The sequence below is a fragment of the Panthera tigris genome, chromosome A3, assembly GCF_018350195.1.
Source record: "Panthera tigris isolate Pti1 chromosome A3, P.tigris_Pti1_mat1.1, whole genome shotgun sequence".
In the NCBI taxonomy this organism is placed as follows: Eukaryota; Metazoa; Chordata; class Mammalia; order Carnivora; family Felidae; genus Panthera; species Panthera tigris.
Genome location: NC_056662.1, coordinates 64,757,400 through 64,780,205, shown reverse-complemented (window position 1 = coordinate 64,780,205; position 22,806 = coordinate 64,757,400). Strand labels below are relative to the sequence as shown.

Here is a 22,806-nt window from a genome sequence, read left to right as displayed (position 1 = left end):
TGTAAATTACATTACACAAGAATGGTTCTTTGCCAAATGAAGTTTGGATCAATTTTAATTTTACACTCACACATTTTTCTTAATTTTTTGATATCTGCCAGTATCTAGTATTTGATTTAGCCCTGTGTGTTTAATCATATGATTTAAAATTCATGTATTCCATCATGTTCCGAATAGTGCATGTTGACTTCCAGGGGATTTACCACCAGTAAAAGACTGGGAACTAAATCAGTTTATGTGTGTTGGCTGCAGGTTTTGAGTCCATTGTATGTTTCAGTATATGTGCTGCGGAAGTGAGCACGAGTCCATTGTATATTTCAAAAGGACAAATACAAAGCTGAAAAAAGTGTAAGTAACCAAGAGTGTGTAACAGAAGAATCACCGATCTGCCAAAAATAGTACAGGAAGACTAAAGCTTCAGGCCTGAATCCCTCTGTTTACTACCTCCCCACAAACGTTAAGTGTATCAGAAAAGATTTATAATGATTATCTTAGGAAAAAGAGTGAGACAAGAGATCCCACTGCTTGTAGATTATGTCACCTCCTCATCAGGGGCTATGAGAAAGTAGAGTTATTCACCTCCTCTTTTGATTGGCAGGTTAGAATGATTTGTGGCTGACAAGATAGGATAAGGATCACCAACGAAAACCAAAATGTAACTAAAATAGGGCATCAGGAAGAGAGTTCACATTTCTTATTTCATCTTTCAGCTCAGATGAAATATTTCCTGGAGCTCTGGGTGGACTTGGGAATAAAATTTTGGTGCCACCGTTGGTTAATTATTGAGAAACTGTGGAAGCTTAGAGAGAGGCAGATGTTGTTTTAATGTTCCAAAGGAGAATTCAGATAGATAATGCAAATGACTGTTGAGTGTGATCTTGGTCAGGCAAGGCCTTTATGAAATCAGAAAAGGATGGTTTATGTGCACTTAGGAAATGACAATAGAGTATATCCACTGGAAATCAGTGTGTGTTGCTTATAAATAAAATATTTTGGCTTTATCCTGTTTCATTTTCTGTGTGGAAGGGTAGAACTGGTAGACACAGCTAGATCTCAGCACAGCTTTGAATAGTCTCTTGATACTTTTATGGAGGAACTAGAGAAATAGAGATTTGGTTACGTGGCTCCCAAAAGGAACTGATTAACTACTGAATTGATGTCTGGTGTGAGGTCTCTAGCGGCTTGCCACAGACATTGTATTAACATTCTACTCACTGATTTAGTCAAGGTTTTCAAGTTTGTGGATATTGAGGTGTATTAGGATCAGGATCAAAAAAGTTTTTGAAACACTTCAGTTGTCGAACCTAATCTAAGATGAACTGGAACAGGGACAAGTGACTTTTGTGATGCCCGAAGGAATTTTCAGTAGAGATTTCAATGGGATGATTTAAAAAAAAAATTTTTTTTTTAACATTTTATTTATTTTTGAGACAGGGAGAGACAGAGCATGAACAGGGGAGGGTCAGAGAGAGGGAGACACAGAATCTGAAACAGGCTCCAGGCTCTGGGCTGTCAGCACAGAGCCCGACGCGGGGCTCGAACTCACGGACCGCAAGATCATGACCTGAGCCGAAGTCGGCCGCTTAACCGACTGAGCCTCCCAGGCGCCCCGTCAGTGGGATGATTTTAAAGTTTCCTTCAAATCTGACCGTTGAGGATTCTGTCAGAATAACGTGTAGCAGATACCCTGAACCACCTGGACCTATTTTTTTGTTTTGTTTGGGTTTAAGGATATTTGCTTTCCATCAAATCAATAAGCTTAGCTATGTGACTTAAGATTATCTAGCTATGTAAAGCTCATTATGTTGTGAAGTTGAAGTTATTTTATATGGAGGAGAAACTGCTGTGGTTACTGTTATTTACTTATCTTTTTTAATGTTTATTTATTTTTGAGAGAGAGAGAGAGACAGAGCACGAGCAGGGGAGGGGCAGAGAGAGAGAGGGAGACAGAAAATCCGAAGCAGGCCCCAGGATCTGAGCTGTCATCACAGAGCCCAACGTGGGGCTCAAACTCACAAACCATGAGATCATGACCTGAACTGAAGTTGGACACTCAACCAACTGAGCCACCCAGGCACTCCAATTGCTATTATTTACTTTTGACTAGTGCAATAATTTCTGCTTTCCATGTGGAATGTAAAAGCAATTTGTTTGTATTTAAAAATATGGTCTTCTCCATCTTCAGTTTATAGCAGTGATAAAGGCATGACTTAGTCTTGAAACTTGGGAGAGCCTAAAAGTGTTTTTTGGATATTAGTTTGATTATTATGCTTAATGACAAGTTAGAGTGATAGAATATTTGTCTCACTTCTCTCTACACTGATAGCTTGAGAAAATGTACTGTGATATTCTAGGATTTTATTGCCCTTCACCTATTTTTTTATATAATTTTTTTTTTATTCTTTAGAGAGAGAGAGAGAGAGTGCTAGCCTGTGAGGGGGGAGAGGGAGGGAGAAAGAAAGAGAGCGAGAGGGAGAAAATCTTAAGCAGGCTCCACACTCAGCATGGAGCTCTGATGCAGGGCTCTATCCCAGGATGCTGGGATCATGACCTCGGCCAAAATCAAGAGTCAGATACTTAACCAAGCCACCCAGGTGCCCTGCCCTTCACCTATGGATTGTTACTTCTCTCTCCGTTTCTGTGACTGTCATAAACACTGGACTCTTGTTTATAAAGGCTTCCTTTCTGGGATGCTTGTGACAGTAAGTAAATTTTAAAGAAAAATTATTTTACAACTCATATGAATTATGTTCATTTTGTTGAAGTGGCCAGAGTACTTTTAAAAAATACATATTTAAATGACCATTTCAGTGAGCTAGTTGGAGAGGAAACATAAGGAATGAGTCATTATGGGTGGATGTGGATGTGTGTGTGGTTTTAAAATACTATTTGGATTCAGATTCAGTTTGACAGTTTTTGATGAAAATAAAATATTTTTTACTAGCTTTGTAACCCATGTGTTTCTGTATCCCTAAGTCCGATCTAAGTATCTGCAGGAGGTACATCCACCCCCCTTAGCTGTAGCCCTTCTTGCAGATCTTTGTTTATTGACTTAGATTAGAACTGGCCAAGAGCCCAGTGATGGTCATTTCTCCTCTTAAGGTTTTTGGTTACAAATCTGCTTTTGTTGCCAGATCCAATAAAGATTTTTGATTGTTTTTGTTAGTTTTATTATAAGTTCTTGCCAAAGATACAGTGTATTATAACCAAAACAGATGTTCTGTTTAGACAAGTGTATTTGCTATAACAGAACCTAAAAATGTAAATTAAAACAATAATGTGTTCAGCATTAAGGTAATAAGTGATGAACTTTGGGACTTTGTGAGTATTTTTGGTAACCTTTAGAAATAGAAGGAACAACACCTTATTTTAAGCAATTGTTTTATTTTTTTCTCCATCTGAGTTTGTGCATGTATACTCTTACACTCCTAGATTCTCTTCCAAACTGACATTTTACTGTGATCGTAAAAGTGGAGTGGGTTTTACCATTTTCATATGTACATAGTTCTGTTATTAAAGTGTATACATCAGATAAATCGTATTTTCTGTCATAGAGACATCAGTTGCATAGAAGAGTTTTTAAGATTCTAATGTTTATAAATGTAAATGAAATAATTATTCACAGACCTCTCCGTAAATGGTGTACTTGGTAAAGGTAGGAACCCTATTATAGGGTTGTAGTATAGATCTTTTGGGATGCTAAATGTCTCTGTGATTAGGGCCCAGAGCCGTCTTGATTTACTCTGAATTCTGTGTTGTAGTGAACATAGCTATGTAGTAAATACAAAATGAATGTATTTATATTCTGTAATTTTAAGTCTTGTTTTTTATCATAGTCCCTCAATAAATTAGATGTGTAAGGAATAAGATCACATTATTAACAAATTGTGAATGGATAGAGTTTTACCTTGAGATTTTTAACTCTTTGGCCCATTCTGATTCATATTTTCCTCTTTTCTTTGGCATTAAAGAGCTGTTTTCTCTCACTTTTGGCTGACATTAAAAACAACAACAACAAAAACATGTTCAATCGATTATTTGGGAATATTTAAGTTTTTTTTTTAATTAGGAATGTTCAGGTTGTACAGAATCACTGTGATGTGTGTCTCATTTCATTTGCATTAGGAGAATGCAAGATTGCTAGAATTCTTTGTTGTTGAGATCCTTTTCATTTGATTACATAGGACTTGAAGATTCTGCGACCAGGAACCGGTACTTGCAAATAGTTTTTGAATCCATCTTTATTTGTGTTTTATATTATTTTCTGTTTTGTTTTTGTTTTTTGAAGGAGGAACCTTTTGAGTCTAATATATTTTATGTGGCTAAATCTTTGTATTATGCTCTTCTAACTTATTGAAATACCACTTTCAAGTTCCCCCACATCCATACATTTCTAAGGTTACACCCAGCTTAATTCCCATTACTTTTCTGCTTCACAGCACTTGCATTTTGAAGGGACCCTAACATTTGGGTTCACATTATGATAATTAGGTTTCAGGGGCAGGGGGGATTAAAGATGTCTCAGGTCTAGTTGCAGAATAAAGTTCAGAAGCACTTGTAAAACTTGCCCGATTGGTGGTGGAGGTGCTTTTATTTATTCACTACTCATGCAGCATTAATCCGTATTTCATCAGGTACCTACAGTGCTGTAATTCTAGATGTGACCTTGGGACTTGATTTACTTCGGCTTCGTTTTCTTTATTAATGTGCCATGAAAGAGGTACATGAAAGATAGCCAACATCAAAGTACCTTTTAAAGTAAAATGGTTGATAGGAATTCCCTGGTATTTAACACTGTCTGTCAAATGTTTCAGCTGGTTTGCATCCTTTTACAAGCTATTGCTTGCTGCACTAAAAGAAATTTAAAGGAGTTGTTTCAAGTCTTTTGTGTGTGGGGGGGGGGGGGACACTGATCATGGTGGTGGTGGCTGGGGTAGTAGTGGTTGGGTGGCAGTAGTTAGCCAGAGCCGCCAGTAAACGAGAGGAACAACCTCATTTTCAACTATGCTCCTCCCAAGATGGTTCATTTTGGTATTTTTCTTTGGGTTGGGGAGTCTTTAGTCCAAAGTGGTGCTAGAGTTGAAGAGGCACTCACCTTGGTTATAAGGAGATTGAAAAGGGTGGCCAGATAAGATTCATCAAACCTCAGTGAAAGAGAGAATAAAAGGCAAAGTCAGTATCTTATTCAGAAACAGTTTACCCAGTTTAACTTTACAGCCTGTTTATTCTTTACTGAGCCATCTGAGAAAAAGCTTTTCAACATAATAATGCAGGAAACTGAGTCTGAAGAAAAACAAAGGAAACAGGACTCAAACAAGGTCTGCCATATGTATTGTGGAGTATTTATTTTCCTGTAAATGCATAGTTTAGAGGCTGTTGTCTCTGTTCTGGGCTAAATATATGGCGGTAGAACTTCTCGTGGCTCATTTTTATTTTTATTTAAAAAAAAATTTTTTTTTTAATGTTTATTTATTTTTGAGACAGAGAGAGACAGAGCATGAACAGGGGAGGGGCAGAGAGAGAGGGAGACACAGAATCTGAAGCAGGGTCCAGGCTCTGAGCTGTCAGCACAGAGCCCGACGCGGGGCTCGAACTCACAGACTGTGAGATCATGACCTGAGCCGAAGTTGGACACTTAACCGACCGAGCCACCCAGGCGCCCCTCGTGGCTCATTTTTAAAACTGCTTCCTTCTTTGTTTCAAATGTTTTTTGGATGTTTCTCTCTACTTGAGAAAAAATATATAAAAGCATTTTGCTTTTTAGATATAATCATAAGGATTATCTGCGGATCTATTCCTATCATCTTTATCATAGAACTTATCTTAATCTAAACAGTGAAAAATAAAAATCACAGAATGTTTTAGAAAATGAAGTTTACTTTCAAATTTATACTTTGTTTTCAAATTACTTCATCTTGACTTACAGAAGGCTTTTAAAATCATTGTAATAAAAAGCTTTTTATAATTAGTATTTGTTAAAATGTATTTGTATAGTATTAAAATGCTCTAAAAATAGCATATTCTCTTGATATTCTATAATTTTGTTTGCACTTAACCTGCTTAACTTTTTATTCCTATATGGCAGGAAAATAAATTTCAAGCCACACCTGGTCTTGGCAATTTATTGAACCTAAAGTCTTTGGCCTGTCCAGTGTAAGAAACCAACGGTAAACCTGACACAGAGGAGGTTGGTAATGGCCTTTCTCACTGTCAACACAGTGCTACAGGGCTACAGAGGTCTCCTGAAGACAGATAGCTTAGTTTATGTGGGGAATGAGCAGTGCATGCAACTTATTTGGCGTTTGAGTCTACGATTAAGGAAGTGGGTGGAAGAGGTACATCTTGGCCCTTTTACTGATACGGGAAATTCAGAAATTCTTGCTGCCCTAAATGACTCACCCCTGGCATTAGGAAGAGTGACCTCGGGTTGAGAAGGGAGGATGTTAGGAAATCGGTAGTAGAATGAAGGCTGGAAGATGTGTACCTTTCCATTCATGCCACATTTTCCTCTGCCCCTTCATAGTTAACAGCATCTTTTTTTTTGCACAGAAGATATGTTCCTTTAAGAATTTGCTTTGCCTCATTATAGTCCGAGGGAATTGGGAGACAGAGAAGCATGATACTGCCTAGAAAGTCCTCAGGATCTTATTTTGCCAGCATTTTAGCGTTCATGAGACAGAGTATTGTCTAGTTCTTTGGTTAACATAGTGATCCACGCCTTTTTTTTTTTTTTTTTTTTTTTTTTTTTTTAAGATTCTGAAGTTTTGTGTATCCCATCTAATTTCGGGCCAATGTAGTTAAAACACCTGAATTAGCCCTAATATTGTATAATTAATCTTCCAAACATATTAACTATGTTAATCTAAAGCTTAATTGGAAGGATCAACAGAGTCAAGGATCATAAGTATATTTCTCAGTTACTTAGTGGTAAGCAATTTGAGCTTGTGAATGAGCCACCAGCTTATAGTAGATTGATATGTTTTCGACTGGTTTTTAGGTTTGCTTAGTTACCCCATTTACCTAAAATTCCTCTTATTCTTCAAAGCATTTTATTTTTCCTCAGCAGAATGCTTTTCATGAATCTAGGAATATAAGGGATGACAAGAAGTGTGATAGACTCCCCTCCCAGTTCCCAACAGGTTTGAATTCATACAGTTTCCGTGGTTTAAATGGTGACACTGTCATCATTGCCATTGTCACGTTCTACTTGTTATTTTAAGTTACACTCAGTAATATATTGCGGATGTCTGTGGCTCCAAATTCAGATGTTGGCATGGCCAAAATGCTAAAACTCTGAGGAGGGATATGATGTGAAGAAGCTTCTGTAGTGTCTTCAACGTATAAGAAATATTTTGAAGATGTGCATTTCTATTCAAATCATGTGCTCTGATTTGTACGAGTCAGTGATTTCCTTGTCTTCCAGGTCCTAGACTTATTTTGAATTAAAATTCACTGGTTATATAAGAGGAACCCAAGTACCTATTTTCTTTCTTACCTGAACTTCCTTACTGGAGGGCCTTTACCTCTCAAGCTCTTTAGGAAATCCTGTATCTTGTTCTAAATATGAAGTGCTACTTTTAGGTTTTGACTTTGGTGGGAAAAGTAACAAGTAAAATCTCTACCAAGAAGTTGGTCTTTTTCTGTTTTAATAAATTTTTGTTAGCTGTAGAAAGACTGGAAGGATGTTAAAGAGCCATGCTTAAATTTTCAGATTTGAGACTTGATGTGTTTCTGATTCATGGTTTTGGCAGCAGGGTATGAGAAGTGGATAAAGGAAGCTGACTGGAGAATCTCCCAGTAACATGTTGAGCCTTTGGAGCATCTTAATCTTTCAGGTTTGGTTTGCTTCTACTCTTCTTCATTTTCTTACTGGCTTTTTTTCCCTCCTTCTGGCTACCTTTCCTTAGTGAGAAGTGACAAGTCTGTGTTAAGTGGGAAAAATTTAAATGTACCTGTCTTGTTGAATTTAATAACTTGGAGGAAAGTTTGTCTCCAGAATTCAGTGTAAGTACAGCATCCTTCATTTGTTTTTACATAGAAGCAATATTTTTCAATTAATATTTGGTTCAGCTTATCTGGACTCCTTTTCAGTTTATATTCTCATATTTCTCCCACTTCTTTTAAATACTCTTCTATTTCTGATCATTCTTTTTTTCTATGCGTCCTTCCACCTCTTCTTTGCTCTTCAACTTAGTGCTCCAAATATTTTCTTCATTCCCTTTTCCTTCTCTATATATCTTCCTTTCCTTGATAATTTCTCTATCCATTCTTCTGGGGCTTCATCTTTTCATCTGTGGGTTCTAAATGTATATCCTTAGTTTAAAATTCTCTCCAGAGATCTGGACTCAAATTTCAGTGGCTAGTGGCCAGTCATTTGAGTATCACTCTGGTGCCTTAGATTCAACCAAATTTAATTCCATGCTTTGGCTCCCAAAACTATTTTTCTTCATGTGTTTTTGTTCTTTTTATAAGCCCCTACTTTGCTAGTGATTCCCTTGGGTACAAAATTGACAAATTCAGCTATATACTCCATTCAGACTACTTTCAAATCCTGTCGATTCTCCCTCAGGAATGTTTTTACTATTTCTTTCTTTCCTTCAGTGTCTCTTGTTGCCATTCTACTTTAAGAGTTTGGGTTTTTCATTAGCTGGCCTCAAGCTACATTTCCGAGATAATCTCTTGATATTCCCTTCTCAACCCAAGACGTGGTGTTTATCTTTCAAGCACTTGTAGTGTGAGTCTGCATAGTTTTTTTACGTTATGCTGCTGATATCATTCATTAAGGAATAATATGGGGCGCCTGGGTGGCTCAGTCCGTTAAGGGTCCGACTTCAGCTCAGGTCATGATCTCATGGTTCGTGAATTGAGCCTTGCATTGGACTCTGCTGGCAGCTCAGAGCCTGGAGCCTGCTTTGGATTCTGTGTCTCCCTCTCTCTCTGCACCCCCACCCCCCACTCGCATTCTGTCTCTCTTTCTCTCAAAAATAAATAAACATTTAAAAAAATTTTTTAAAGGAATAATATGTTACCCTTCCTTATAAGAGTTAGGATAGAGTTATAATTTATAAACCTGTATTTTATTAAATAAAAGCTAAAATAAGTCCATCTTCAGTATTTTATTTTTCAAGGTATTTCATTTAAATCTTCCCCTGATCTGTTTCTATTATTTATAGTGAAATTGTGGTTCTTATTTTCAGTGGATTCCACTTAAATGCCTTCTTCTCTCATATTGGGTATCCTCAGATATCAGAAATTCTTATATGCCAGGTAAATTGGAATATTTGTTCTTTGAATATGGGTGGGTTTCTTTTTCTACTTTTGTAGTTAAGAAAACAGTCTGTGGATAGCTTCATTCCTTACTGCCACAGTGACTGTAGTTAAGTCGCTTAATCTTTTGGTCTTTTCGTCTCTAAAGTGGGAATGATAATATTATCCACCATAGGATTTGGTGAAGATGAGATGGGGTGATACACCACAAAATGCTTAGAATGGTGCTTGGCACATAATTTGTAATCCATAGTGTTTGTAAAAGGGTCCTTGGCTGTGCAGTATGGCTACCCCTTTGGTCATACCACCATCTTACCTCACACCCCAGCCCTTTCAAGCTAAACCTTGGTCTCTGTTAGCTCAGGGAAGAGAAGGCCTTTACCACAGCAATATAGGGACAACAAGCTCATCTGGCCTGTTGTGTGCCCACTTAAGGAGCTCACGAGGTTCTCTGGAGTAAGCACAGTTTCGTTGTGCTCCATCGTCCCCATCGCACACTCTGGGGAGTGCACCGTCAGCATACAGGCTTGTTCTGCTTGTGGTAACTCCTATAGCCGTGTCTATGTGCTGGTTCAAAAGCAAATTTTGTTACTTCTGCTGACTTAGGCACATACATTACGTGATTTTTTTTTTTTTTAATTGTGTGTTCATTTTTCCTGGCATCTCAACTCTAGAAAGTCTTGATGCCTGCATTTAAGGTGTTTTTCTTTCAGAGAGGATGGAATTTGCCTCTGTTAGAGGAGTGGTGCAGTCTTTTAAATACTTTCTTCATTAACTCATTTCATCCTTACAACAATCTTATAAAGTTGCTCTTCGTGTTTAAAAATATATATCTAAAATATGAGACATAGAAATGACAAAAGTAAAGAATGGAAATTTATATCCCAAGCAATTACTAGTCAAAAGAAAGCATTTCCAGATGTCAAAGGGGGCCCATCCAGCATTGAGCAATGAGCGGTGAGCTGTGCAGAGGCAGCAGCAGCAGGCTCTGTGGCCCCATTGATACTTCTGTGCTGCTGCCGGTTCGAGTTAGGCCCATGCCTGCAGGAGTGTATCTGCTCAAGCTCTGAATCTGGTTTCACTGAAGTACATCTGGAAGAGATACCCCTCCAGCCCAGGATGCCTTGTGAGAAAGTGGATTCACACCTCTTCACACAAACTGCCAAAGAGCAGTTTGCTTTTGGCATTTTTGATGACAGCCAGAAGATCTCCACGTTTACCACCAGGATGCAGCCAGAAACCTACAGAGATCTAGCAAAGCAGCGAAGAAAGGGCTGGTTCCAGCATTATACATACAGAACTCCCACAACTCTACCAGAAAGACAGCCCAATTCAAAAATTAGTAAAGGACTTGAATAGACATTTCTCCAAAGAAGAGATACAAATAGCCAATAAGCACATGAAAAGAAGCTAGACACAGGACAAATAAATATTGCATGGTTCCACTTCTATAAGGTACTTAGAATAGGCATTCTTCATAAAGACAAAAGGGGAATAGAGGTTAACAGGAGGAGGGGTGGGAGGAAAGGGGGTAGGGCAAATTATTATTTTTTAATGGCTATAAAGTCTGGGTTGGATATGATGAAGTTCTGGATATAGACACTAGTTTGTTAAACAACATTGTGAATGTATTTAATGCCACTGAGTTGTACACTTATGAATGGTTAAAATGATAATATGTTGTGAATACTTTACCATAATAAAAACAAAATTTAAAGCAGTGATGGTGATGAACAAATAAAATATAAGAGGGTAGAAACAATATAAAGCATGCTCCATAAGCACAATGAAATGAAATTAGAAATTAGAAAGAAAATTGGGAAATTCACAAATACATGGAAATTGAATATTAAATAATTAACCATAAATAAACAAGAAATCCAAAAGGAAATTAGAAAATATATTGAAAGGAAATACAGGCATAACATACCAAACTTTATGGGATACAGCTAAAGGAGTGCTAGGAGGAGAACTTATAACTGTAAATGCCTGTGTTCAAAAAAGAAATCTCAAAGCAAAAACTAGCCTTTCACATATGACAAAGAAGAGCAAACTAAACTTAAAACAGGCAGAAGAAAGGAAATAATAATAAAGAACAGAACATAGAGAAGAGAACAGAAATAGAGAAGAGAAAAACAGTAGAGAAATTCAACTTTGAAATCAAAAGTTGTTTCTTAGAAAGTATCAACAACATGGACAACTTATTAATGAGACTGACCAAGAGAAAAAAAGAAGACTAAAATCACTAAAATCAGAAATGAAAAGAGGAAATCACTACTGACTTTACAAAAATAAAAATTTATATAAAGGATTAATAATGTATAAAAATATATAACATTATATATAATATGTAAAAATTATATACCAGTAAATTAGATAACTTAGGTGAAATGGACAAATTCCTGAAAAGACAAACTACTGAAAATGACTCAAGAAGAAATAGATTATTTGAATAGGCCTATAACATATAAACACAGTGAATTAGTAATCAAAAAACTAACCACAAAGAAAAACCAGATCCGGTTGGCTTTACCACTGAATCCTACCACACATTAATTCCTCATCTACTCTTCCAGAATGCAGGAGGAACACTTTGGAACTTCTTCTGTGAGGCCAGTATTACCCTGATACCAAGACCAGACCAAGAAAACTATAGACCAGTATCAATTATGGATATGAATGTAAAAATTCTCAACAAAATACTAGCAAGCCAAATCTAGCAACCAATAAAACAACACACAATGACCAAGTGAGACTTATCCCAAGAATGTAAGGTTAGTTCCAAATCCAAAAATTTGTGAATGTAATAGATCATATCAAAGAATAAAAACCAAAATTCATATGATTAGTAGACAGAGCATTTGACAGAATCCAACGTTTTTTTCATTATAATAACACCAAAAAAAACAAAGATTAAGAGAACCTTCTCAACCAGATAAGTAGCACATGAAGAAACTTAGAGCTAACATCATAGTTAATGGTGAAAGACTGGATACTTTCCCTAAGATCAGTAACAAGATAATCTATTCTGGGCACTTCTATTCAACATTGTATTGGAGGTTCTAGCCAGGGCAGTTAGGCAAAAAATAAAATAAAAAACATCCAGATGGGAAAAGAAGAAGTAAGACTATTTCTGTTCACAGATGATATGATCTCATATGTAGAAAATACTAAAACATATACCTAAAAAAACCTTGCTCAACTAATTAAAATGTTCAGCAATGTTACACGATACAAGGCCAATTACAACAATTATATTTCTATATACCGGACAATCCAAAAATGAAGTAAATTCCATTTATAATAGCATCCAGAAGACTAAAATAAATTTAACAAAAGAAATGTAAAACCTACCCTTAAAAATTACAAAACATTGTTGAAAGAAGTTTCAGGAGATCTAAATTAATGGAAAGACCTCACAAGTTCATGGATTGGAAGACATTATTAAAATGGCAGTAATCCCCAGACTGATCTACTTATTCAGTGCAATCCCTATCAGAATCTCAGCTGACTTCTTTGTAGAAATTGGCAATTCTAAAATTCATATGGAATTGCAAGGGATTCTGAATAGCCAAAACAACCTTGACAAGGAAGAACAAAGTGGAAGACTTGCACTTTCTGATTTCAAAACTTCAAGCAATTATGGTATGTGGTACAAAGATAGACATATAAATCAATGGAATAGAGCTGAGAGTCCATAGACAAACCTTCACTTCTTTGACCAACTGATTTCAGCAAGCGTGCTAAGATCATTCAATGGGAAAAGAATAGTCTTTTCAACAAATGTTGGTGGCACAACTGGAAAGCCACATGCAAAAGAATGAAATTTGACTCTTACCTTGTAGCATATACCAAAATTAACTTAGAATGGATCAAAGACCTGAATGTAAAAGCTTAAAACTGTAAAACTCTGAGAAGAAACCATAGGAGTAAATCTTCATGACCTTGAATTTGGCAAAGAATTCCTACATATGACCCCAAAAGCATGAGCAACAAAAGAAAAAATAGGTAAATTGGACTTCATCAAAATAATCTCCTAGCAGTGCTCAAGGAAGTTGGGAGGTATTGGGGATAATTACTTAAATATTCAGTAGATTCTTTGAAGAGTCTGTATTGTGTGGGAGAGCCAGAGGAGGAGAACTAAGTGTCACGATGACTGGTGAGGGGTTGTGGAGGTGGAGGAGTCACTGCCTCTTTGGTAGATGAGATGTCTAGTGCTAAGTCTAGGAGCATAGACTTCAGAATCCTACGGTCTCGAGTTTGAACTTCAGCTCTGCTCCTTATTAGCTGTCTGACTTCGGGCAAGTTTCTTCATCTCTCTGAGCTTCTGGTTTCTAATTGGCAAAATTAGAATAATATCTGCCTCTCAGGAGTATGAAAATTAATGAGATGGCTGCATTGTGCTGAATGTAGTACACAGCTCAAAATAGCGGTTAAGAATTTGGGCTCTTAGGTCAGACTGTGGGTTCCTGTTGTAACCCTGCCACTTCTAGTTGTATTAATTTCAGCAAATTACCTAACCTCTTTGTGCCTCAGTTTCCTCAGCTGTTATATGGGATAACAGCAGGGTTGTCGTGACAATTAGAGAAAGCTAACGCATATTGGAGAACTACAGTGTCAGACCCTGTAAATGCTACCACTCAGTAGCTAATCTTAAGTCCCGTTTCATTCAGAAGTGCCTCCACACTTCATGTCCAATAGGGTATCATCACATCTGCTCTTATTCCTAGATTCTCACTGAATGTGCTGTTCTGGAGCTTAAAGCACTATTAGTTTCCAAGTGTCTCAGTCATATTGCTCAGTGGTATGTTTTCTCATGAGATACAGAAATGCCTTTGAAAATGAAAGAGTGACATCCAGTGATAAAAGGACTGAATAGGATATTTGGTAAAGAACACAGTCTATGATAGCTGTTCATAATCTAAGACAGACTTGGAGTTTTGGGCTGAAAATGCTTTGAAAATTGTTAGTGCTATAAAATTTGAAGGTATAAGGAAGTTGTTAATAATTTTAAAAGTGGTTTAAATGAGAATTGGAACACTTTGAAAAGCATTTATTCCAGAGGGACTGTGATGAAAATAGATATTTCCTCTGGAAACCCTGACTCAGACTGTTCATCGATTTCCATAATGATGGAGCCAGAAGGTCTCAGACAGTTCCAGCACCCCCATTCCATTTTATTCTTGCTGAGAAGGGCCCAGAAGTGTGACATGCATTTGTTTTCATTTCAGTCATGGATTATGGAAGCATATAAAATTGTTTTTCTGCTTAATTTGAGCCTGAAAACTAGCTGAAACTAAGTCACAGGTAAATTATTTGTTTTGGGATGCATTTCTGAATGGTGTTTTTGCATTTTAGGAAATAATGTATGGCAGTAAAATAATCTTTTTTTCCTTTTCTTTCATAGGTGAGTTGCCACATAAATTTGATTTCTCACATTTGTTCTTTGTTGAGATTCATACCAGTTTTCTTGGGAAGTTATACTTGTATCATTTAGTGATTACCCAGGACACTACCTCACCACAACCACTTCTTCCTGCTGATTTGCTCTGTCAGTACGTCACTGCCTTGTAGAATGTGATTTCATAAACTGGGAAGTCCTCTCAGTAAGAATTTCATGTGGCTGGTTTGTAGCAAAAAGGTTACTTCAGTCAAAAATCAGGAACCTTGCTTTCAAATATTGACTTTAGAGTTTTACCTAGAAAATGTCCTTTATAGTAAATCATTTTGTGTTCTGTTATGTATTTCTAACTTAAATCATGATATCCTTCTCTTATAGGTGAAAAGAAGTAGATTTTACTAAATTCTTTACTTCAGGCTTCTTTGTAATACTATCCCATGGCTTTCCTACTGCCTTCAAGCGCCTTTGCACCCATCCGATCTGATCCGTATTTGTTTCTCATGGTAAACCCCTGGTTGTTAAGTATTCTTTGCATTTTACAGGTGAGGAAGCTAGACTGCAGGCTAATAGGGATTAAAGACTTAGTGGAATGGGAACTTGGGTCAGGCTACCTGATCTTCAGTCTCACACTATTTCCAGCACACATGCTTTTTCACCTCTCTATTGTTTAAATATGGTAGGCATTTCTGGGAAGTTTGACTTAAGGGAATAAACTTGCCTATTTTTAACACTCTTAATTTACTCTTTTATCTTTGATTGTTCGTTTGGAGAAGTTGGAGACAACAGCAAAAACCTTCCGAACAGGACTGAGTTTATATTCAGATTAATCCATTTTCATCTGTTTTTAACATTAAAGAATTTCCCCAAATCATGCATAATACAGTAGTAGGGTCAGAATACCCTCAAAGACCTCATGTTCCTGAAGGGGCCTGAGGCTCAGTGATCAATCTAGCCGGATTTTGTTCTGTGTGGGCCCTCAAACTCTTTTAAATGGTTTGTTATTAAGGTAGTGGAATACAACACTTCTTGAGTTTCCCACCCTCTTCCACTTTTAAATGTTTTAGAATTCACCATGAACTAAGTTTGTCTCAATGCTGAGTTGAAACCATTTCATCAACTGGTCATTTTTTTAAGGAAGCATTCTGGAGGAGTGGCCTTTTGGGGGTAAACTCGCCCTTGTTACGTAAGTAGGCAGTTTTGAGCCAGAAATCTTAGCAGCTGATAGGAAATAATCACTGAGGGATTACCTTTGGCCTGACATAGTTTTTATATGGTGAAGAATGTGGAGGAAGAAAGAGATCTCTCCACCACTTCTGGTGTGCTGTCCTGTGGATATGACCTCACTGGAGCCTTGGGTTAAGTGTTCTAGAAGAATAGTGGCGTGACGAGGAAGGAAAGAATTTGAAGGTAGAGCTTGATTGATTTCTTGGTTTTGTAGAGGAGGGAAAACTTTTCCTTGACTTAAAGTCCCTGACTGGGTCTGAAAGTGAAACTGACAAAGATAGATTAACAGAGAAAAGCCTGCACATTTATTTCATTTAAGTTTTATGTGACACAAGAACCTTTATAAGGGAATGAAGACCCAAAGAAGTGGTTAAATCTGAGTGTTTTGATACTAGGTTTGAGGAAGAGTGGATAGTTGTGGAAAAACATGATAGGACAAAAAGCGTATGAGCTTTGGGTAGTAAATTGGTGGAAACTTGGCAAGGCCCATGTATTGGGTTTCTCGGCATCCCTCCATTTTCAGAGGTAAGGATGCTTCCTTACTCAGATACAAGGAAGGTAGCTCTGACAGGAGAGTTTCATGACCTGCCTCAAGGGGGAAGGGGTTCCTGTACCTGCTGTTTCTCAGATTCCTTCAACTTAAAATAATTATTTTGTCAAAGTGGCAAATTTGGAGGTGACATATCCTGAAATCCTTCACTTTCAGATTTCACTTCCAGTTAGCTGAGGGGATGTGTCCCAAGGGTAATTAGTGAGTGATTATTGTATTTTTGCTTGGTCCTTCTCAGCAGGAGGTTTTTACTTCTTCCCATTTCCCTTAGGAACACAAACTAGCTTTAGGTGAAGGGGGACAGGCCTTTCTTTCTTCTAACAGTAAAACATGGAGGTTCACGTTTCCATGATTCATATAAGTATGGTGCAGGCGGAAAGAAAAGTATAATTCAATTATGCAAATTCTAAACACAGAATCACAAGTTAAAAGCTCATAATGGAAGGGATGACCAATTGCTTTATCAAGTAATTTTTTGCACTATTAAATTTCACTTTGTAGTTCCTTTAGCTGGGGAGCTGTCTTGTTGCATTTAAAATGTATTTAAAATGGAATTTGACTTGTGAAAATTCAGGTTAGGAGCAGATTTTCATGAATCCACCTACACCTAATGCAAAATCATCCTCTTTTTGTTCAAAGCCCAAGCTGATTGTCACTTGGAGATAGTAAAGACTTCAACATATGCTCTTGGCATAAATGCCTGAATTTGATGTGCCAGAAAATTGTATTATTCTTTGAAATTTAAAAAATCTCTTCGGGAGATGAGTGTAGTTTAGTATGTTGATACGATTATTTTTTATAGATTCAGGTTTTCTTTCCATTTGGGTTAAGTGATGGGTATTCTTCTTGAATAGACCAGACTAAAAGTTTCTACGTCCAGAATTGTGGTTAGCAGTAGGGCTCCGAAAATTAAGTATACTCAGATCATGCAAATCTAGGAAAACTAAGGAAGGATAATCCGTAGGCAGAAAACTTGGGGAAATGAGAGTCAATTACATGAAGATTTTCATTTCCTGTCTTTAAACAGCCTTCAGGTTTAGAAGCATACTTAGAAAAACAGTGTTTTAACCAGTCTTAACCAAGACTTCTGTCTTGACAAAGGCATGTGGGTCTGCATGCTACTTTGCATAAGAGATGGATGGTAGTGATGGGAGTGGAGAGAAAGGATTCAAGTGTATTTCAGCCGCTTTGCAGGATAAGGCAAAGCAAAGAAAATAGCCATGCTGTGTGTCTCAAAGGGCCCTTGTGTGGGTATTTCAGCTTGAAAGGGGATTAGCATTGGAAGTCTGTGATCATGTCAAACATTTGTAATTGAAGGTGGCTGTTGAAAATAATTCTTAACATAACTGGATTCTAGCAGTCTTGTTGATGATGAGGTAAGTGGAGTGAATAGGAAATGATCTGTTTGTCATCGCTTGAGCCACAAAGCCGAGAAACTTAGTCTCCGGGAATGGAAACTTTAAAAAGCAACCACACTGGGAAATGTTTGATATTTCAAATCAAAGAGGCTTTTGGTGAAAAGTACAGAAGGGATATATAGATGGGAATATATACCATTGAATTTTTGCTTTTAATATTATCTCTTGATTTAGTTAAAACCAGACCTTTTGATTACTTTAATAGCCACAGGTCATACAGTGCTTTTGCCAAATTGTAAGACTAGATAACTTAAGTGCATGCCTCATGTAAACGGTTGTATTTTGTGAGCTTGTCTGTCCTGTTGCTTGTATGTATTTCTTGTCCTTTGAAATCAAGGTTTAGAACTTTTGGGGGGGAAGTTCATGGACAATCAGTAGCTCTAGTAGGTGCACATGCCTTCTATGTCTGTGGGTAAATGACAAGTATCATATTATGTAAATTCATCTGGACTTTTTCAACGTTTTTTGTTTTTTTTTTTTAATTTATTTTTGGGACAGAGAGAGACAGAGCATGAACGGGGGAGGGGCAGAGAGAGAGGGAGACACAGAATCGGAAACAGGCTCCAGGCTCCGAGCCATCAGCCCAGAGCCTGACGCGGGGCTCGAACTCACGGACCGCGAGATCGTGACCTGGTTGAAGTCGGACGCTTAACCGACTGCGCCACCCAGGCGCCCCAATTCATCTGGACTTTGAAGTGATAAAGATACAGTAGGATTGGCTGCCAAAGAACATCTGTTACGTCTGCACACTTACACTGCTAATGAATGAACACTTCCCCAAGGCAGTCTGAGTGATATGCAGCTTTTGGGAAACAACAGAGTGAACAGGAAATGTTTTCCTTAGAGGTTTTTATTTGCTCATCTGAGGCAATAGAGAAACATTAAGTGATTTGTGGTGGATTTTATTTTCCTGAAGCTCCTTCTATAACTTGAAATTCAATCAGTTATTGTGCTAAGGGATGGGTGCACTGACCTTGTCAAAAGAGTGAGCAAGGATTTCATTTGACTTTGGTTTGTTAGTTCACAATACTCATGTATATCTGGGTCTCTAACCTTGGCTTTTTATAACTCAGTAATCCTACACAGTCATTCACTATGAAAACACTTGTGTTTCTCTTTTTTCTTTGTATTTGTTCATTTGAAAAGCCTTTCAAAAGGAATTGCAGCCTGCATGTGATTATAGCTATCAGTAGCACTTAAACTAACTGCTGAGATGAAACTTTTCTTTCTGGACCCTGCTAATTTCAGTTATCAATAGAAAAAGAAATTTTTTCTCCATTAAGAGGCCCGACTTTACTAATTGGTAGCTGTGCTTTGGGTTGAGCCTACATTCCTTAGGGACAGCATTTGATAGAATAATTTTTGACATTTTAATTTGACAAGAAACAATTCAGAGAAATGACCTAGACATGTGCCCGAAGTGAAGTCTTCTCGCTGTGATTGTGATACTCAGTGCCAGGAATGCCTTTGAACGTCTGCAGCACTTTGTAAACCCTGTGATCCATTTAATATGATAGTTCAAGCTTCTTGGCAGGTGTTTTCATAGGACCTTCCTTCACCTAAATGATTCTTACACAGTTTAAAGACTTTTTTCCCTATAGATACTAAGATGTGGGGCTGATGCCATATATTCTACGTTTGTGATGAAAGCACAACTTTCCAGGAGAACAATAAACTTGGGTATGAGTTGTGTAAATTTTATGCCTTTTTGTTCTCTGATTATACTGTAGACTCCATCTTTTTAACTCAGAAGTATTACTTGGCTTTAAAATTTTGCTCCTCGCATTTGAAAATGGTGGAATAGGCTAATTTCAGATACAAGTGATCTGTTATGTATGTATCTCTATATAATGAAAAATTTACATTTTTAAATGGTGAAGTTAAAGCTTGAAGCAAATCTAGAGTGTACACACACACACACACACACAAAAGCATGCATGCTCACTTATTTCTTAAAATTCATCTTAGAATCCTGCATTATTCCAAGTGTATTGGGGAATATTTAAAGGACCAAACACTTAAATGGGTGTTTGAAAAATATATGCTGACAGAAGCCTGGTTTCTAAGCCTGGGAAATAGGCTGAAAGAAAAGGAAAAAGTGATTTTTAGTTTCTTCTTTGTATGTGTGTGTTTCAAATACGTGAGGTTTTGTTTTTTAACCACCAGATAAGGTTAGAAATGGATACTCTCAAACTTGCTCATGATGATAGTGATTTATTCCAGGTGAGGAAAATGCATTCTTTTTACTACCAGTGTATCCCCTGAGAGTGGGGTGGGTAGATGGTTTGGCAAAGAAGACTGCTTTGAGTCGACTGGTTACATTCTGTTACTTCTTTATAAGCCGTTATTAGTTTGTATCCTGTGTACTTTCGTGAAAAAAAATACTTTAATGGATTTGCCAGCCATGTATGTGTTATGTGTGTGCTTGCTTGCTCTTTTTCTCTCTCTCCTGAAAACACTTATCTGTCTGCTTCCTGTGTCTCTCCCCCTCCTTTTCTCTCTTCTTTCTTTTTCTTTTCGCTCCCATTTAAATATGAGGAAAAAGTTAACATCCTCCCTCTCACTGTGTAAGAATGCCTCTGTCTACAAATAATTTGTTTTGTTTTATAAAGACCTATTATTTAAATCATTTTTATATTTGTTTTTAGTAAAATCATTTATTTACTGTATTTAGCAATCCAGTGTTTATAATTGCACATAAAGAAGAAACACCACTATTCAGTTTTCCTCTAAGAATCAAAAAAGTCATAGTTAACATTAACATACATACACTTGGGCTTGTATTTTAACACTTTTGTTTTTGTTTTTACAACTTTCAAATGAAAATGATGTTGGAATATTACTCCTGACTATGTGATGTGCTACATTAACATTACTTTAAATATTGTAGTTTTACTTATAATCATCCTAAATTTGAGTTAGAAAACTTGAAATTAACAGGAAAAATTCATTGGATCCCTTTGATATAAAATATATTTTTAGAACAACATCAAGTCATTTAAAATTTACTTTGGAATAGAGACTTCATACTTAAACAGACTTAAGGGAAATAAAATCATTTTAAAACCTTTTTCAGCCATTGTGCACAGTTACTGTTGGAGGTGATTGCCAGCACTGGAGAATCAGGAAGTGTGTAGTTTAAATTCTTCAGGATCAGATTATATCACAGATTTTCTTTACACATGGTGTTAAGTAGATATTAAGTGACAGCATAACTTGCTTTTCCTTTCTTACCTTTGGGAGTCTCAAGAACTCAGCTTTAGCTTCTAATTTGTGTTATTTTTAGGTTTGTTTTTAATTTTAAAGAGTATATGCCTTTACATTGTGACTAAATATCTGAACAACTTAACTTTCTTTAGTATAATGTGTTTTTAAAAGTATGTAAATATCTAGTGGCCAGGTTTTAAAATTTCGGGGCAGGAAACTTTATGAAGGAATGGGGGTGATGTCATTACTTTTAGGTAAGATTAGACGTGGAGGTTATGTTTATTCATTTGTTAGTTTTAGGATCCTTTACTTCCTGTTTATGATTTTCTTAACATTGAGTGTTGTTGAGATAAAATATGTTTGCCAAAAACATAGAACATATGGAGTAGAACATATATGTGAGAGTACTCTTCAGTCCTTATGTGAATGTGGGTCTGTGTTAATCGATATTTACTTTAATCCTTCCCATAAGAATAAGATCTAAAAGTACAAAGATGAGACATTATGTGAGCAACTGCACACAGTTGAAGAATAGTGCTTGCTTGTTGCTTAGAAGGCAAGACAAGATAATGTAGATTCCAACGAATTATTTTAGTATGGAAACAGACACAAGTATATGAAAAGTGAATGAATTTCAGTGGTGTAGCCATAGTAAGTAAAAATGTAGAAAAAAACCAACTGCTAACTTGAATTCAAGTGAGGTCCTGGTTCCTGTTTATGCTTTGTCTTTTGAAGTATGGGAAGAAGTCAGGTGTTTTAATGTATAAATCTTTGGTGCAGTGATCCCTTTGTATATTTGAATAGAGCAAAAACCCTAATGATAATGGATTTCCTATTCCATGGATGGATTAGATCATTATATTGTGTACTCTTCATCTGAGTGAATCCTAGTTTATTTAGTTTCAGATGTATCTAACTAGATGACCTGATAAATGCTCCTCCGTAAACAAATAACTTATTTTTATGCTTCTCCAGCATCTCCTGCTTTGAATATTCCTCAGAAATCATTATTATGTCTTTTTAAAAAATTTTTTTCAAAGACTTGATTTTTTCATATGTTTTATTTATTTTTGAGAGACAGAGCACAAGTCGGGGAGGGGCAGAGAGAGAGGGAGACACAGAATATGAAGCAGGCTCCAGGCTCTGAGCTGTCAGCACAGAGCCCAACGCAGGGCTCGAACTCACAAACTGTGAGATCATGACCTGAGCCAAAGTGAAGATGCTCAACTGACTGAGCCACCCAGGCGCCCCTAAAGACTTTATTTTTAAGTGATCTCTACACCCAGCTTGGGGCTCAAACTTCAAGATCAAGGGTTGCCTACTCCACCAACCAAGCCTTCCAGGTGCCCCTCATTACTGTTTCTTAAGAGTCAGATCTGAGGAGAAACCCGAGACCATCATGCCAATTACATTAACCTCTGGGAACAAAATGCTTATTGATTGACCTTCACAGACAACTTTCAAAAGGCTCCAAAGCTTTATTATCGGGAAAAGATGATTGGGAGGCAAGGAACAGACAAAAGTAGCTATCTAAACAGAAAGAAGTCTGGCCAAATAGTTTGGAGATCACTTTTTTCTTTTTAAGTCTTGGTTTCACATGATCTTGGCCTAACTTGAGCTCTTTGGTTCTCTTTTACTCCTTTTACTCCATAGGTAAAATGAAGAGGTATTTGTGATGCTGACTTCCTTATGGGAAGTTAGAGTTAGTAGATTTTAAAACGCTTTCAAAAAGGTAAAAG

At 36.9% G+C, this 22,806-nt stretch overlaps 1 protein-coding gene and 1 long non-coding RNA gene across 8 annotated transcripts in view; both read left to right on the top strand.

The window, feature by feature from the left end:
• SRBD1 (S1 RNA binding domain 1) overlaps positions 1–22,806 on the top strand; it is a 199,460-nt gene that overhangs the window by 68,512 nt on the left and 108,142 nt on the right. The gene's annotated exons all lie outside the window — the stretch shown is intronic.
• Positions 4,130–14,569, top strand: LOC122237301. Of its 2 annotated transcripts, none has more exons than XR_006215684.1 (5): positions 4,130–4,212; positions 6,086–6,187; positions 7,755–7,835; positions 9,198–9,267; positions 14,499–14,569. It is a non-coding gene; the product is annotated as an uncharacterized LOC122237301 (long non-coding RNA). The 2 variants fall into 2 exon arrangements; XR_006215685.1 differs by having other exon boundaries at positions 7,752–7,835.